Source organism: Dermacentor andersoni, chromosome 7, assembly GCF_023375885.2.
Source record: "Dermacentor andersoni chromosome 7, qqDerAnde1_hic_scaffold, whole genome shotgun sequence".
In the NCBI taxonomy this organism is placed as follows: Eukaryota; Metazoa; Arthropoda; class Arachnida; order Ixodida; family Ixodidae; genus Dermacentor; species Dermacentor andersoni.
Window position 1 is genome coordinate 28394886 of NC_092820.1, and position 15741 is coordinate 28410626.

General features: G+C 48.7%; 1 long non-coding RNA gene across 4 annotated transcripts in view; it reads right to left on the bottom strand.

Annotated features, from left to right (window-relative positions):
- LOC140219409 (uncharacterized) overlaps positions 1–15741 on the bottom strand; it is a 36516-nt gene that overhangs the window by 11298 nt on the left and 9477 nt on the right. For 2 of the 4 annotated variants that reach the window (XR_011895637.1, XR_011895636.1), the window contains one exon: positions 13809–13927. This is a non-coding gene — a long non-coding RNA (uncharacterized lncRNA). Of the gene's footprint in view, positions 1–13349; positions 13559–13808; positions 13928–15741 lie in introns of those variants that run through there. The other 2 variants (XR_011895638.1, XR_011895639.1) reach the window with 2 other exon arrangements.

Sequence of the window (15741 nt, forward strand, 5' to 3'; positions counted from 1 at the left end):
CTAAATATTTTAAATGCTCATGAATCAGCTACGTGAATGAAACATGATTGGAATGATAACGATAATTAGGCTTAGACATGAACCCGTAAAACAGCTTCAAGTGTCCAGTCAGTACTCTACTTGACTGAATTTAACCTTTAACTCAAAAACCCACATGACTGCATAGCCTTCAAAGCATACGTTCACAGGTGTGTCTGCTCCTTGTAAATATTGTCACGTGGTAGTGACGGTGAAGAAAAGCAGCAATACGGTGGAATACAAAACTAGCTTTTATTGGGCGAACCTGTGCCCACAAAAACAGGCTACACTTATAGAACAACGATAGCGGCGAACACGGTCGGCGATCGTCGGAAATCTGATCAGCGGGTCAGGTGCGTCGGCTTTTATACAGCAGTCATCGAATGTTCCAGACTAATCGTTGGGACCCGCACGCCTTCCACAAAGTTCTACAACATTCGAGTCACGCGATGAAATCAGATAAGACAAGGCTCGGCGACAACAGACAGCGGATAGAAGCATCGATAACTTTCTAGAAACTTCGGATACATGCAGACGCGTCCCGCGCTGTGCGATAAGATTTGTTAGGCGGCGAAACGTGGTCGCCCGATCAATATAAGTACACGTGTCAATACCCCCCTCTTAAAAAGCATCGTCCCGATGCTACAAATATAAGAGAGCGAAACACAAAAGGACGCTTATTAAACATAAGTAACAAAACAACGAAAAGCAATCAAGTCCGAAGGTCAGTTACGCGAAGTGCCAAAGTTCGTCAACGCTGGTGGTACGGCTTGAGTCGCACAACGTGGACAATTTCAGGCCGTGAGCGGCGCCGCTGTGACAGCGAAATGCCGTCTGGCAAGACCTCATAGTCCAGTGCGCCAATACGTCGGATGATCTTGTACGGTCCGAAATAGCGACGCAAGAGCTTCTCGCTCAGTCCTCGTCGGCGTATAGGGGTCCAAACCCAAACACGGTCACCGGGCTGGTACTCGACAAAGCGTCGTCGGAGGTTGTAATGTGGGCTGTCGGTCCTCTGCTGGTTCTTGATCCGCAGACGGGCGAGCTGTCGGGCTTCTTCGGCGCGCTGGAGATAGCTAGCGACGTCAAGATTTTCCTCGTCAGTGACGTGCGGCAGCATGGCGTCGAGCGTCGTCGTCGGATTCCTGCCGTAAACCAGCTTAAACGGCGTGATCTGTGTTGTTTCTTGCACCGCCGTGTTGTAAGCGAATGTTGCGTACGGCAGGACGGCATCCCAGGTCTTGTGTTCGACGTCGACGTACATTGCTAGCATGTCGGCGAGGGTCTTGTTCAGGCGCTCCGTGAGGCCATTCGTCTGCGGATGGTAGGCAGTCGTCCTCCTGTGACTTGTCTGGCTGTACAGCAGAATGGCTTGGGTGAGCTCTGCTGTAAAAGCCGTTCCTCTGTCGGTGATGAGGATTTCTGGGGCACCATGTCGCAGCAGGATGTTCTCGACGAAAAATTTCGCCACTTCGGCTGCGCTGCCTTTTGGTAGAGCTTTAGTTTCAGCAAAGCGGGTGAGATAGTCCGTTGCCACGACGATCCACTTATTCCCAGATGTTGACGTCGGAAACGGCCCCAACAAATCCATCCCAATCTGCTGGAATGGTCGGCGAGGAGGTTCGATCGGCTGTAGTATAACCCTGCTGGCCTTGTCGGTGGTGTCTTGCGTCGTTGACAGTCTCGGCATGTCTTGACGTAACGGGCGACGTCGGCGGTCAGACGCGGCCAGTAATACCTTTCATGTATCCTCGACAGTGTCCGGGAGAATCCGAGGTGCCCAGCAGTTGGATCGTCGTGTAAGGCATGCAGTACTTCTGGACGCAGCGCCGACGGAACAACAAAAAGGTAGTTGGCGCGGACTGGTGAGAAGTTTTTCTTCACGAGTAGGTTGTTTTGAAGCGTAAACGAAGACAACCCGCGCTTGAATGCCCTAGGGACAACGTCGGTGTTCCCTTCCAAATACTCCACGAGGCCTTTTAGCTCCGGGTCTGCTCGTAGCTGTTTAGTGAAGTCTTCCGCGCTGATTATCCCAAGGAAGGCGTCGTCGTCCTCGTCGTCATGCGGCGGGGGATCGATGGGGGCGCGTGATAAGCAGTCGGCGTCGGAGTGTTTCCTTCCGGACTTGTATATTACCGTGACGTCATATTCTTATAGTCTGAGGCTCCACCGCGCCAGCCGTCCTGAAGGGTCCTTTAAGTTAGCTAGCCAACACAACGCCTGGTGGTCGCTGACGACTTTGAATGGCCTGCCATAGAGGTAAGGGCGGAATTTAGCTGTAGCCCAAATGATGGCGAGGCATTCCTTTTCAGTCGTAGAATAATTGCTTTCCGCTTTTGACAGCGACCGGCTAGCATACGATATCACCCGTTCAAGTCCTTCTTTCCTCTGGACTAGGACGGCACCGACGCCTAGGCTACTGGCGTCAGTGTGGATTTCGGTATCGGCGTCCTCGTCGAAGTGTGCAAGTACCGGCGGCGACTGCATGCGTCGTTTGAGTTCTTGAAATGCCTTGGCCTGCGGCGTTTCCCATTTGAACTCGACATCACATTTGGTTAGATGTGTTAGCGGCTCCGCGATGCGTGAAAAGTCCTTGACAAAGCGCCTATAGTAGGCACACATGCCAAGGAATCTGCGCACTGCCTTCTTGTCGGTGGGCTGCGGGAACTTTGCGATGGCAGCTGTCTTCTGTGGGTCGGGGCGTACTCCTGATTTGCTGATGACGTGGCCTAGGAACAAAAGCTCATCGTAAGCGAATCGACACTTTTCCGGCTTCAGAGTGAGCCCTGATGACTTGATGGCCTCTAGTACTGTTGCAAGCCGCCTCAGGTGGTCGTCGAAATTTTCGGCGAAGACGACGACGTCATCCAAGTAAACGAGACAGGTCTGCCACTTCAATCCTGCTAAAACTGTGTCCATCACGCGCTGGAACGTTGCAGGAGCCGAGCACAGTCCGAATGGCATAACCTTGAACTCGTAGAGGCCGTCTGGAGTGACGAAGGCCGTCTTTTCGCGATCTCTTTCGTCGACTTCTATTTGCCAATAGCCAGACTTGAGGTCCATTGACGAGAAGTATTTAGCGTTGCAGAGCCGATCCAGTGCGTCGTCTATCCGTGGGAGGGGGGTATACGTCCTTCTTCGTGATCTTGTTCAGACGACGATAATCGACGCAGAAACGCAGGGTTCCGTCCTTTTTTTTTCACCAAGACTACAGGAGATGCCCACGGGCTTTTGGACGGCTGGATGATGTCGTCGCGCAGCATTTTGTCGACTTGGTGCCTTATAGCTTCACGTTCTCGCGTCGAAACTCGGTATGGGCTCTGGCGGAGAGGTCGAGCGCCCTCTTCGGTTATTATGCGATGCTTTGCGACTGGGGTTTGTCGAATCCTTGATGACGTCGAAAAGCACTCTTTGTATCGTCGAAGTAGACTTCTGAGCTGCTGTTGCTTAATCGTGGGGAGACTTGGATTTATGTCGAAGTCTGGCTCGGGAACTACGGTCGTCGGGGTAGATGCGGCAGAATCCAAGAGGACAAACGCATTGCTCTTTTCCAGAATTTCCTCGATGTATGCGATCGTCGTGCCCTTGTTGATGTGCTTGAACTCCTGGCTGAAGTTTGTCACCAACACTTTCGTGTGTCCTCCGTGCAGTCGAGCGATCCCTCTTGCGACGCAAATTTCACGGTCTAGCAGTAGACGTTGGTCGCCTTCGATGACGCCTTCTACGTCAGCGGGTGTTTCGGTGCCGACCGAAATAAAAATGCTGGAGCGAGGCGGGATGCTCACTTGATGTTCCAGCACACTCAAGGCGTGGTGACTACGAGGGCTCTCCGGCGGTATCGCATTATCTTCCGACAGCTTTATTGACTTCGACTTCAGGTCGATGACTGCGCCGTGTTGGTTGAGGAAGTCCATGCCGAGAATGACGTCTCGTGAACACTGTTGGAGGATAACGAAGGTGACAGGGTAAGTCCGGTCGTGGATGGTAATTCTTGCCGTGCACGTTCCTGTCGGCGTAATCAGGTGTCCTCCAGCGGTCCGAATTTGAGGGCGTTCCCATGCAGTCTTAACCTTCTTCAACTGGACGGCGATGTGTCCACTCATGACTGAGTAATCGGCGCCTGTGTCGACTAAGGCGGTGACTGCGTGGCCATCTAGAAGCACGTCGAGTTCGGTGGTTCTTTGTCTTGCGTTGCAGTTGGGTCTTGGCGTCGGATCACGGCTGCGTCGTGTTGAACTGAAGTTGGTACGTCGCGTCGTCAAGTCGTCTTTCGTCGGTGTAGTCTTGGCTTCCTGACTTCCTCGGGACGGCGGCGTGTCGTTATTATGTCGTCGAGATGGTTTCTTCGGCGTCTTCGTCGGCGGCGGAGGATCTTCGTCAGTTCGACGAACAGCAACCGCACCTCCATCGGTTGCTGCTTTTAGTTTTCCGGATATGGGCTCGCTGACCGGCCCCGGGCTGGGCCAGTGTATGGTCGGCGCTGCGGCGAGAGGTAGCGGCCTGGTGATGGCGAACGCGACGGTCGTCGAGAGCTCCACTGAGTAGCGGCGAGGTAGTCGGCGATATCGCGAGGGCGTTCACCTTGCTGCGGGCGCGGAGCGTTGACGGCGAAACCTCGCAGTCCCATCTCCCGGTATGGGCATCGGCGATAAACATGGCCGGCTTCTCCGCAGTGATAGCAGAGCGGGCGGTGGTCGGGAGCTCGCCAAATGTCCGTCTTCCTCGCGTAGGTGCGCTGGGCGACGGGTGGGCGTGCTGGCGGCGGCGGCGGCGGACGACGGAATTGCGTCGTTGCAGGGCCCTGGCGTGGTCGCGGAGGGGGACCTTGACGGCGTGCGACGGCGGCGTATGTCATCGCTTCTGGCTGCGGCTGCGGTAATTGTGGTTGCAGCTCGGGAACTCCAAGCGATCGGTGCACCTCTTCTTTCACAATGTCGGCGATCGAAGCCACTTGGGGCTGCGACGAAGGCAGGACCTTGCGCAGTTCTTCACGCACAATGGCCCTGATTGTCTCCTGAAGGTCGCCGGAATCCAGTCCTTGGATGGCGTACTTCGGCGTGAGCCCCTGGCGGTTATATTGCCGGGTGCGCATCTCCAGAGTTTTCTCGATCGTCGATGCTTCTGCAGAAAACTCAGCTACGGTCTTCGGCGGGTTACGAATAAGTCCTGCGAAAAGTTCTTGTTTAACGCCCCGCATCAGGAAGCGGACTTTTTTCTCCTCTGACATTTCCGGGTCGGCGTGCCGGAAAAGGCGGGCCATCTCCTCCGTGAAGATCGCGATCGTCTCGTTTGGCAGCTGCACTCTGGTTTCTAGTAGTGCTTGGGCTCGCTCTTTTCGCACGACGCTTGTAAACGTTTGCAAGAAGCCGCTTCGGAACAGGTCCCACGTCGTTAAGGTGGCTTCTCGATTCTCGAACCAGGTCCTGGCGGCGTCTTCCAGTGCGAAATAGACATGCCGCAGCTTGTCGTCGCTGTCCCAACCGTTAAACGTAGCGACCCTCTCATACGTCTCGAGCCAGGTTTCCGGGTCCTCGAATGTTGATCCGCGGAACGTCAGAGGTTCCCTGGGCTGCTGCAGCACGATGGGGGACGCTGGGGCTGCCATTGGGGTTGCCTTGTCCACAATCTTCTTGGTCTTCTCAGGTAGAAGTCCGTGCTCCGGGGGCAGCTGTTGAAGACGGCGGCTTGCTCGATGCTCCGGGACTACGTTGGTGTTCTCTTTGCGGTCCGGGCTTGGATCACGGCTTGTCGGGGGCGTCCGGTACATGAAAGGAAAAGCACCTCCACCAGATGTCACGTGGTAGTGACGGTGAAGAAAAGCAGCAATACGGCGGAATACAAAACTAGCTTTTATTTGGCGAACCTGTGCCCACAAAAACAGGCTACACTTATAGCACAACGATAGCGGCGAACACGGTCGGCGATCGTCGGAAATCTGATCAGCGGGTCAGGTGCGTCGGCTTTTATACAGCAGTCATCGAATGTTCCAGACTAATCGTTGGGACCCGCACGCCTTCCACAAAGTTCTACAACATTCGAGTCACGCGATGAAATCAGATAAGACAAGGCTCGGCGACAACAGACAGCGGATAGAAGCATCGATAACTTTCTAGAAACTTCGGATACATGCAGACGCGTCCCGCGCTGTGCGATAAGATTTGTTAGGCGGCGAAACGTGGTCGCCCGATCAATATAAGTACACGTGTCAATATGGATGAATGACTGATAATTCAACTATATAAATAATTGCTGAAAGCTTTAATTCATTATATATATATATATATATATATATATATATATATATATATATATATATATATATATATATATATATATATATATATATATATTGACATTAATAAAATTATGTGCATCAATGCAATCAGTAACAGTGATGTTTATATTTAAGTTAATCTGGAAATGCTACACGTTTTCGATTGCCGACCCTGTTTTGCCCTTCTATGGTGGCATGCCACTATGGAAGTGGCAATAACTTATGCTATGGAATGTAATTGGAAAATGAAGTTCTAACTGAAGAATAGAAATTGTAAATAATGGCAATATTTAGCAAAGGAAATAAAAGTTGGAAGACATTTTTGCCCTGGGTAGGATCTGAACCACAATCTTCACATGTCCAGTCTAGTGCAATGCTTTCACAATGGTTCAGTAATGTCTTTTGTTCGAACAAGGTTACTAACAGTGAAGGATGAAATTGGCAGCCTAGCTGTAAACTTGGTACACACAATAAATTTATTCGCTTACGTACCTGATAACACTGGTGCAGACGATCCCTATGACCGTTTATCAATGACACCAAACATTGAAACACTTAAATATGTAATCTTGCCTCTTCAGCAGCTGAAGGCTGCATAGCACCATGTCCTTGCAAAGAGTTGACGTAAAAAGAACAAAAATTGCGACAGCTTGAACTATTTACTACACACCATTGCAAAAGGTTTTTGTAAGTGAATGTAACTCATTATTCAATTAAAGGAATTCTAAATAATGATATTAAAAATGTTCATCAGTGCCCATTTCACTTCCTTGCGTGCTCGGTAATATTTACTTATGTTTCAACTAATATACACTTTCTCTTTACTCTCTCAAGACAAGCTGCGAGAAGGCGTGTCCATGGATGCAGTACTGGATAATGTGCGGTCCAACGTGGATGAGACGTTCCACTGCATTAACCTGTTAAGCAAGCAGGATCCACCAAGGACAACCTTACAAAAGTGAAATTTTTGAGAGAAAAAATAAGGACCTTTTGGATGAGAGATTTTATGCTAGTCATTATGACCGCACCACAACTGATTGTGTATGTGTCGATGGAACACATGGAACAGCAGGTGAGCATTACTATATAAATGCATTAATAATAAAAGCAAAAAAGAGGGAATGCTGTTTGAGAATAATTGCAATAGATATGATGAGTAGTATTCCTTCACACTTAGGACTTTTCTCTTAATTTTTCTCGCATTTTTTTATTTCATGCAGTTCTCAGTTATCAGTAAACAGAGCAAGAATGAATTCAGCGCTCTGTACACTGGTGATATTCCATTGCTACTGTCCTCATCGCTGCATGCCCTGCATATCCTGTCTGTATTGTCACCACGCAGTTATAATAGGTAACATAATACAGCTCTTATCACAGTTGTCCAGAGTGCAGAAACAGTGCATTGCACTGTGTATTAGTGCCTTCTATCAGAGGTACAGCTGTCTCGAGGCTGTTTGGCATCCTGAACTGTTTGCCAATTAGGCAAACCACTGATTACTGCTACAGTCAAAGGTGCTTTTTCTTGGGGGTGGTTTCCTGAGGACTGCGAAAACAAAACATTTAAAAAATCAGGCAGTCCAAAAAAACAAGTTATGCATGCCTTTTACTGCCATTTAAAGGGACGTGCTAGTGAAGGGAAGTGCTGCTCAAGAGTGAAGCAAGACACAAAGCCAACAGCAACCAATTAAGCTTGTCTTCCCAAGGACGGTATACCATGCACATCATGTTGCAAACATCTTTATTTGGGTAGGCAAGGAACCTAATTTTGTACCCGCCCTAGTTACTTAGTGGCTGTGGTGTTGGGCTGCTAAGCACGAGGTCGCAGGATCGAATCTCGGCCACGGCCGCTGCATTTCGATGGGGGCAAAAGGCGAAAACACCCATGTACTTAGATTTAGGTGCACGTTAAAGACCCCAGTTGGTCGAAATTTCCGGAGTCCCACACTACTGCATGCCTCATAATCAGAAAGTGGTTTTGGCACGTAAGACCCCATAATTTAATTTTTCTTAATTTTGTAAACAAACCACAACATTTATTAGGCTTCTTGGTGCTTGTGCTGTAACAGGAGAGAGTATGTATGTGTGTAAATAAAGAAATACATATCATGCCATGTTACAGTGGCCCCTTTCCACTGCTGGTATGCTTCACCACAATACATTGCATAAGCTTCTTCATGTAGCAAGCTATATTGCAGCAAAGTTGACGCTTGAAAACCGGCATTATACAACATTTTTGACAATGGTCGTGCCTTCCGCACTTTGAAGGCAAAGCATTTCAGCATCCGAAATTTCATCTGTCCTTATAATTAATTGCCTCTATGGGGTACGTGGCGGTGTTGCAAAGATACCGGAATTCTCATGCATGCCCGAAAAATAGTTTGTTGGTTGTATTTCTGCTTGGTAATGAAGACGGCTAGGACAGTGCACATTAGTGACACAACAGTGGCCAAATGCTCAGATTCTTTTAAGTAGAGTGCCGTGTGCTTTTATGATTTCGGTGAAGTTAGCATCTCAATTTGCCATACACACACCTGCAAATTATCTATTTATTAAACTCACGCACACAAAATAGCACTATAATGAGAAATGCATAGTGTTTTAGCTGTTCCCTGCAGAATGTTTTCTGACAACTGCTGTGATAATGGATGGATGGATAACTTTCTTGAGGTCCGTCGGTACGCGCGATTACTATGCAGCGGGCCGCTCCCACGTCGGGACAGAGAGGCCATGCACAGCTCTGGCCTGATGGACAGCCCAGAGCTGTGCTTCAAGGTCCGAGCTGTGTAGAGCTCGGTTCCACTCACCCCTGTGGTTCCGGCGCCAGGGGGGTGATCAAGGCTAGCTATATCCTTACAGTAGCGACTCGCATTGTGAGGGTGCGCATCCGGAAAGATTTTGTGCAGGTAGGCCAGGCATGGGTAGGTACCCGTCTGGAGCCACCTGTACGTGACTTCTTGTGCTTTATTGAGTGCTTTGTGCGGTAGCGGCACGGTTCTCTTGACTAACTTATAATGCTGGGTGAGATCGTTCTGAGTGACGAGGGGATCGCGCTCGCTTGCCCATCCTGCCGAGAGGGAGTCCGGGCTCGCACGGTGAGTTAGAGCTCGTGCGGTCTCGTGTGCTGTCTCGTTGAGGTTAGGGAGCAGCCATTGGAAGAATGGTCCCATGTGTGCCGGGAACCAGTTGACATAGTGTGGGGTGAGTTGATGAGTACCAAGTATTGTGCCGACGGTCCAGGATATGCTCCCTGTTTCGAAGGACAGAATTCTAGGAGTGCAAGGCTGATGGCCGCCTGCTTGGCCACCTTAGGACTATCAGTGCGGACCGTGCACGCGTTGATGACCATGCCATCTTTGTTGACCACCGCTGCTACATAGGCTCGTTTGCCAGGATATTTAGCTGCGTCCGTAAAGCAGCATGCTTTCCCGGAGGCGGCTGCCTGTCAGAGTGCTTTGGCTTGACCAAGTCTGTCGGTATTGTGCTCTGGGTTCATATTCCTGGGCAGAGGGGCTGCCCTGATCTTTTTCCTCTTGTCGGGTGTTAGCCCATGGCTGTTACACTCGATCTCCCGAAGCGCAACACCAATTTCTCGTAGGATCCACCTGCCCGCAAGTGTGCTGGACAGCCTGGTGATCTGTGCCCGTTCCTGTGCCTCCGCTATGTCGCTCGGCGTGTTGTACATGCTTAATGCGTCCAGTGCTTGTGTGCATGGGTAGACCCATGGCTCTCTTGGCGACCTTACGCAGGAGCGTTTCAAGCTTGTCTCTCTCCACTTTGGACCAATAGTGCATGGCCACGATGTACATGAAGTGACTGAGTACAAAGGCCTGTGCAAGTCTAAGCAGGCTGTCCTCCTTGAGCCCGTGATGCCGGTTGGCTACTCGTCTCAGAAGGCGTGTGGCGTTCTTAGCCTTCGTGGCGAGCTTAGCGACTGCGATGGTGTTCGAGCCGTTCACCTCTATTGTCATGCCCAACATCTTGATGTGACCGACCACCGGAATGGGAAATCACAATATGCGCTGCTGGCGTAAAGGCTGTCCAGTAAAAACCACAAAAGCATGCAAACATGCACATGCTGCTTCTCACCATTTTACAGGCAGCCATGAGAAGGTAGAAGCGGGTGACTAGATCATGTAACCGTCTCCTTGATAAAAATAGTGTATCTAGACAGTGAGACATATATGTCCCACTTTTTTTATTCATACATAATGCTTGTTTGCTTTCAAAGTTCACTTTTTAAGAACGATATCTGATCACGAATATACTCTTAATGCTACACACACAAAACAATTTGTTACCTTGCTGTGTCCATGAAAGGGTTGTATTAAGAATAATTTTTTGGCAGCCTTGTTGACAGTTTGACAGCATCATTCAGTGAATCCTCAACAGGCACTCTGCAACACTTTTTCAAGAAGGAAAACCAACCTACTGAGTTCAACACATGCGATTTTACATTTTATCACAATCTTAATGCAGCTGGCACATCTGGGTTCAAGCTCATATAGTGCTAACTTAGGCCAGTTGGCAAATGTTGCAGCACTTCATTTGTCTCCTTATGTCCTGTGTGTTATGTTTTTTATTCAAGCTCATACTTCTGAGCAGCAAGCAAAATGCAGTTGACTTCATTCCATTAATTCGACTGTGACGGGACCGACGAGACAGACTGAATTATCTGGTGGGTCAAATTTAAGAAGGTGCAGATGAAATGCTGACACACACGACTGATTTATTTGCCATGGTTTACGTACAGATTCTAACATGCCCCAAAGTGAAACACACGCCCGCTGTCTGTGTGTCCAAATTGTAAACTAGCATAGAAAGGACAAAAGCCTCTAAAATGAAAGAGAAATCAAATGCGCACACAATTTTTATTTAAAAGAAATGGAGAAGGGTCTGATGTGTTGCACATTGCAACCAGTTTTCCAAAGTGAGCTTCGCCGCAGTATATTCGTGTTATGCGGTAGAGCATACGAAAATCGCCAAGGAAGTTTTGTTAAGCACGACACATTAGAAATGGGTAAATACCGCAATCAGACGCTTTGATCTGTGATTATTGCTTGGAGCTCCTCCTGGGCAGGCAAAAAATAGGCATTTCCTGCAGGAGACAAAGTCTGTTTAACACATCTACTGTCCTCTAAGGTATGTCACCAAAGGGGTCGCTTATTGGGTTCACTGTAGGGGCCAGCATGCATGCCGACTACTCAAATTGGAATTATTGGGTGAAGGCCTATTTTAGTATCAAAATAATAAAGTTTGGACCTATAGAAATGCACGTGTGCCGGCTGGGACTTTCAGCCGGGATAAAATTAATAGGAGTCTACTGTTCTGTAGCCACTGAGCACTGCAGCATGCCAATATTCTGCTATGTGTAGTAGGAGATACATTCTTGCTGCAAAGTCCACTGCCGTATGGTACAGTCGACTTCTGTTAATTGGACTCCGGGTAATTCAATCCTGGCCGGCGGTCATACATTTCTACAGTCCCGAATCTCTTATTTTGATTGTAAAATTGGCCTTCGCGGGATAGTTGGAACTTGAGCAATGACTCGCTGTTGACCCCTATGGTGAACCCAATAACGACCCCTTTAGTGGCAGCACGTCTACCCCGGCAATGCTTAGGAAACAATGTATGCATTCAACACCTGTGATCGCGTGTCGACAACTCCCATTTATGCTTGCCCTAGGAAACTTTTCAAGCAAGAACCATACATTACAACATTTAATTACGGTATTTACCCGATTCTTATGTGTGCCTCATATGTTAGCACTAGTAGAATGCAAGAATTGTACACTTTTCTTTTCAAATACAGTGGTAAGCTCCCAGCCATGATTCGGTAATGCCTGCCATATGCATTCCAACCCATTTTTATTCTTAAGTAAATTTCCTTTTCATGATCAGGGTCCCTTGCGAGCAACTGACCTAGGTAAAATTACTCCTGTACAGACTCTAAAGGCTGACTGGCGATGTGAATTCTTGAACATTGTCTTCTGCATATTAATCTTCAAACCCACTAACACTTTTTTGGTTAAGGTCCTCAATCACTAATAATTTGTCCCCACTGTTGCAGAGATATTCACCATTGATCCGCATTCCGAATGTGCTGCAACTGCAGATTTGAAATGGCCTTAATCAAAGCCAGGACAAGAATAGGAAAGACCATTGCATTGAGGAATGACCAGGAAAGGAACAGTGCCACCGCCTCTTTGAAGGAGCTTGAGCTCAAAAAGCAAAGTGTTGGCTGACGCTGAGATGCAGGTTACCCACATCCAAACCAAAATAAACCCCTTAAAGCAGTGAAACGCAACACTGAGGCATGCGCAGGCTGAGAGTATGTCAGGACAGTTGAGGTTGACTTTCCAGTTGTTTGGAGAATCTCACTTGTGACAAAGTTCGGGCATAATACCAATGAGCTTGCGATCAGTTGATACAAATAGCTCTATTTGCTTTTGTATGCATTATCGGGATTGTAGCGGTCGTAGTTGTCGGGAGGACCTTGGGACGACAGGGCTAGGTGAGCAGGGTTTATTTGCAGGATTTATATTTAAAACATGATATACATCGCCAGTCTAGCGTGACTCCCACATGGAGCATGCAAGACGACGCATACAGCACACTAGTACATTTCGAGCATGACAACGAGCACTCAGCTCATGACGACAAGCACACCCTAGCAGCCGGCAAACGCTGCTTATAAGCACTTGTTCCCCCCGCCATCATTCGACGTCACCGTAGATGACCCGCCCTTTTGGAGGAGGGCTCACAAACACGTGTTGCACAGGTTTCAGTGCCGCACACACACAGGTGTAAAGGTCCGGAGCCGACGTCAGAGGGCTTCGTAGAACTCTGCTCCGTCAAGGGTGGCACTGCCGAGTACCACATTCCTGAGCTGACCCCGCGCCACGTGGCTGCCGGTTATCCGCAGTTCTCTGAAGTGCACCCCGTCTGGTTGGATTGGAACACGTGCAGCGGGCTGAAATAGCTGGCACGTTGCCACCCCGTACGGCCATTACTAACAGCATCTCTTTTTATTCGCATTTTAATATGTTCTACTCTATTTGCCGTGAGCTAGACCACTTTTTTTACAGCAAAGCTGTCTATGGCTAGGATCTGGCGGATCGCATCCGCGCATAGACCAACAATTTTTCATACGGTGGGCCGATCCCGAAGATAGTGCAATATCAGGCGGACCCGAGGCAGAAGTGAAGCAGGCATTAAGCACTCCCCATATGTGGGCTGATCCCGAAGGTCGTGAAATGCCAGTCCAACCTGCGGCGGAGATGAAGCAGGCTTTAAGCACTCCCCACACACGGGCCAGTCCCATAGGTAGTGCAATACCAGGCCGACCCGCGGCGGAGGTGCAGTTCACCATTAAGGGGCCCACATACACAGCTTCGCTGGTCATCCTTCACAGAGTAAAAAGGCACCAAGTTTTTTTCGATATTTTAGTAGCTGTGCATTTTACAAACCCCTCTTTTCAGTTTTCTATTTTGAATAAAATAAACACTACTCCTTACTGTTCAAACTGGATTGTTGTTTTTATTTTTTTAACATGCTTACCAGAGAGTGACAGCATCAGGTGACATGGTGTTAGCCCATCTTGACATAAAACAAAGTTCTGTGAAACTTGGCGAAAACCTGAAAAAATCAGGGAATTTGAAAATGTCAACTTGGTAGACACGTTCTTCTAAGCATGCAGTATGGCACATAAGCTTGGAGGTTAACAAAGAATCTCGAGAACATGTTAAGGACCGCACAAAGAGCAATGCAATGATAAATGTTAAGAGACAGGAAGAGAGCGGTGTGGATCAAAGAGCAAACGGGGATGGTCGATATTCTAGTAGACATTAAGAGGAAAAAATGAAGCTGGGCAGGCCATATAATGCATAGGGTAGATAACCAGTGGACCATTAGAGTCGCAGAATGGGTGCCAAGGGAAGGGAAGTTCCATCAAGGATGAAATTTGAAAGCACAAGTTCGCATCAGCTAGTGCAAGATAATTGGAGATTGCAGGGAGGCGCCTTCATCCTGCATTGAACTTTAAGATAGGATGATGAATGCGTGCAACTCTTTAAAAAGAAATTTGGGCCGGAAATAGCTTGCACACTTTACCAAGACACGAAACCAAATTTGTATGCTTTGCCACTAACACGGATGCATTCCAGCGAAGCTAACTTATGAAAAGCGGCCACCATTGTGCAATCATCTATTTCATTGTTGGAACACCTTGCGAAACGTAGCATGATGTGTTGGAAGGAGCCCTGTAACTTTTTTTCTTTATAGCCGGCTATATGATGCACATGCTGAATTTTTTCTAATTAATGCTAGGTGATATGCAAATTAAGCAGTAATTTTATGCAGTATTAAAACGTACCTTAGTGTAACAGTACAATGAGAGATGTAATCAAGAATTTGTATGTGTGCACATTTGAGTGCGCATGCTGTTAGATATGGGACGTTTTCCTGAGCCTACTTCGAGTTCACCAGACCACATCGAATCGCGCCACACCTAATTAAGGAGCGCAGAAGCACATCTACCACATTCCCGAGGCGCGGCATGTCCAAACCCACTGCTTGACTCTTCCTGAAAGTGTTGCGGGGGCCTGGCACGGTTCCAGGTAATGTAGGTCCCGAGCAAAGCTGCTTTGCAGCTCTGAAAGGGCGCTCGAAGACAACCAGTCTCCCCCCATCCGCCTATTGTGACGGTGCTTGCAAGCCGCGAGGCAACGATGGCCATAATGCACCGTGAAGCCCTGGGAGCAATCCCCCCCGCCCACCTTTGTGACGGCAGTTGCAGACCAGGAAGGCAATACCGCAGACAAGTAGTCCCTCCGACAACTGGAGCCCAAGGAGCGACCCTCTGAGCCGAATGTGACTTGCACTTGCACGGGCACCTACCATTGGCCGAAAATGACGCCACCTGAGTGGGCTCGCTGATTGGCCGAACGTGACGTGACTTCGAGACACCGAAGGGGTTAAAAGCCAGAGATTGGGAGTACCAGAGCATTCCTTCATTCATTTCTTTCGAGCTTCTTGTCACGGGCCGCAGCGTCCGAGTTGCTGCCGGCCTGTAATGACTTTATGACTTAATTTCTTTGTACTTTCACTGTAAATAATGTAAATAAACCTCCAGTTTTCATCTCAAAGTTCTCCTCAACCTCGGCAAGGTCCAAAATCTGGGGGACAGCAACTGGAATTGTCCTCCAGATCCAACAATGCATGCGTGCTGTCATCCTTGAGTGCGCACAGACGTGAAACTGGTGCACTGGTCTCAGTGCAGCTTGGTAGCTCATAGTTTGTGAGGGGATTCGTAATGGCAATGCTCCACCACGTCACAATGCAGCAGTCAACACTGAAGAGAAGAAATGCTAATCTTACCGACACTGCACATGCTCAACAAGCCAATGAGAGTGCTGACACGTGATCTTGAAGCTCGCCAGATCCATCACCTT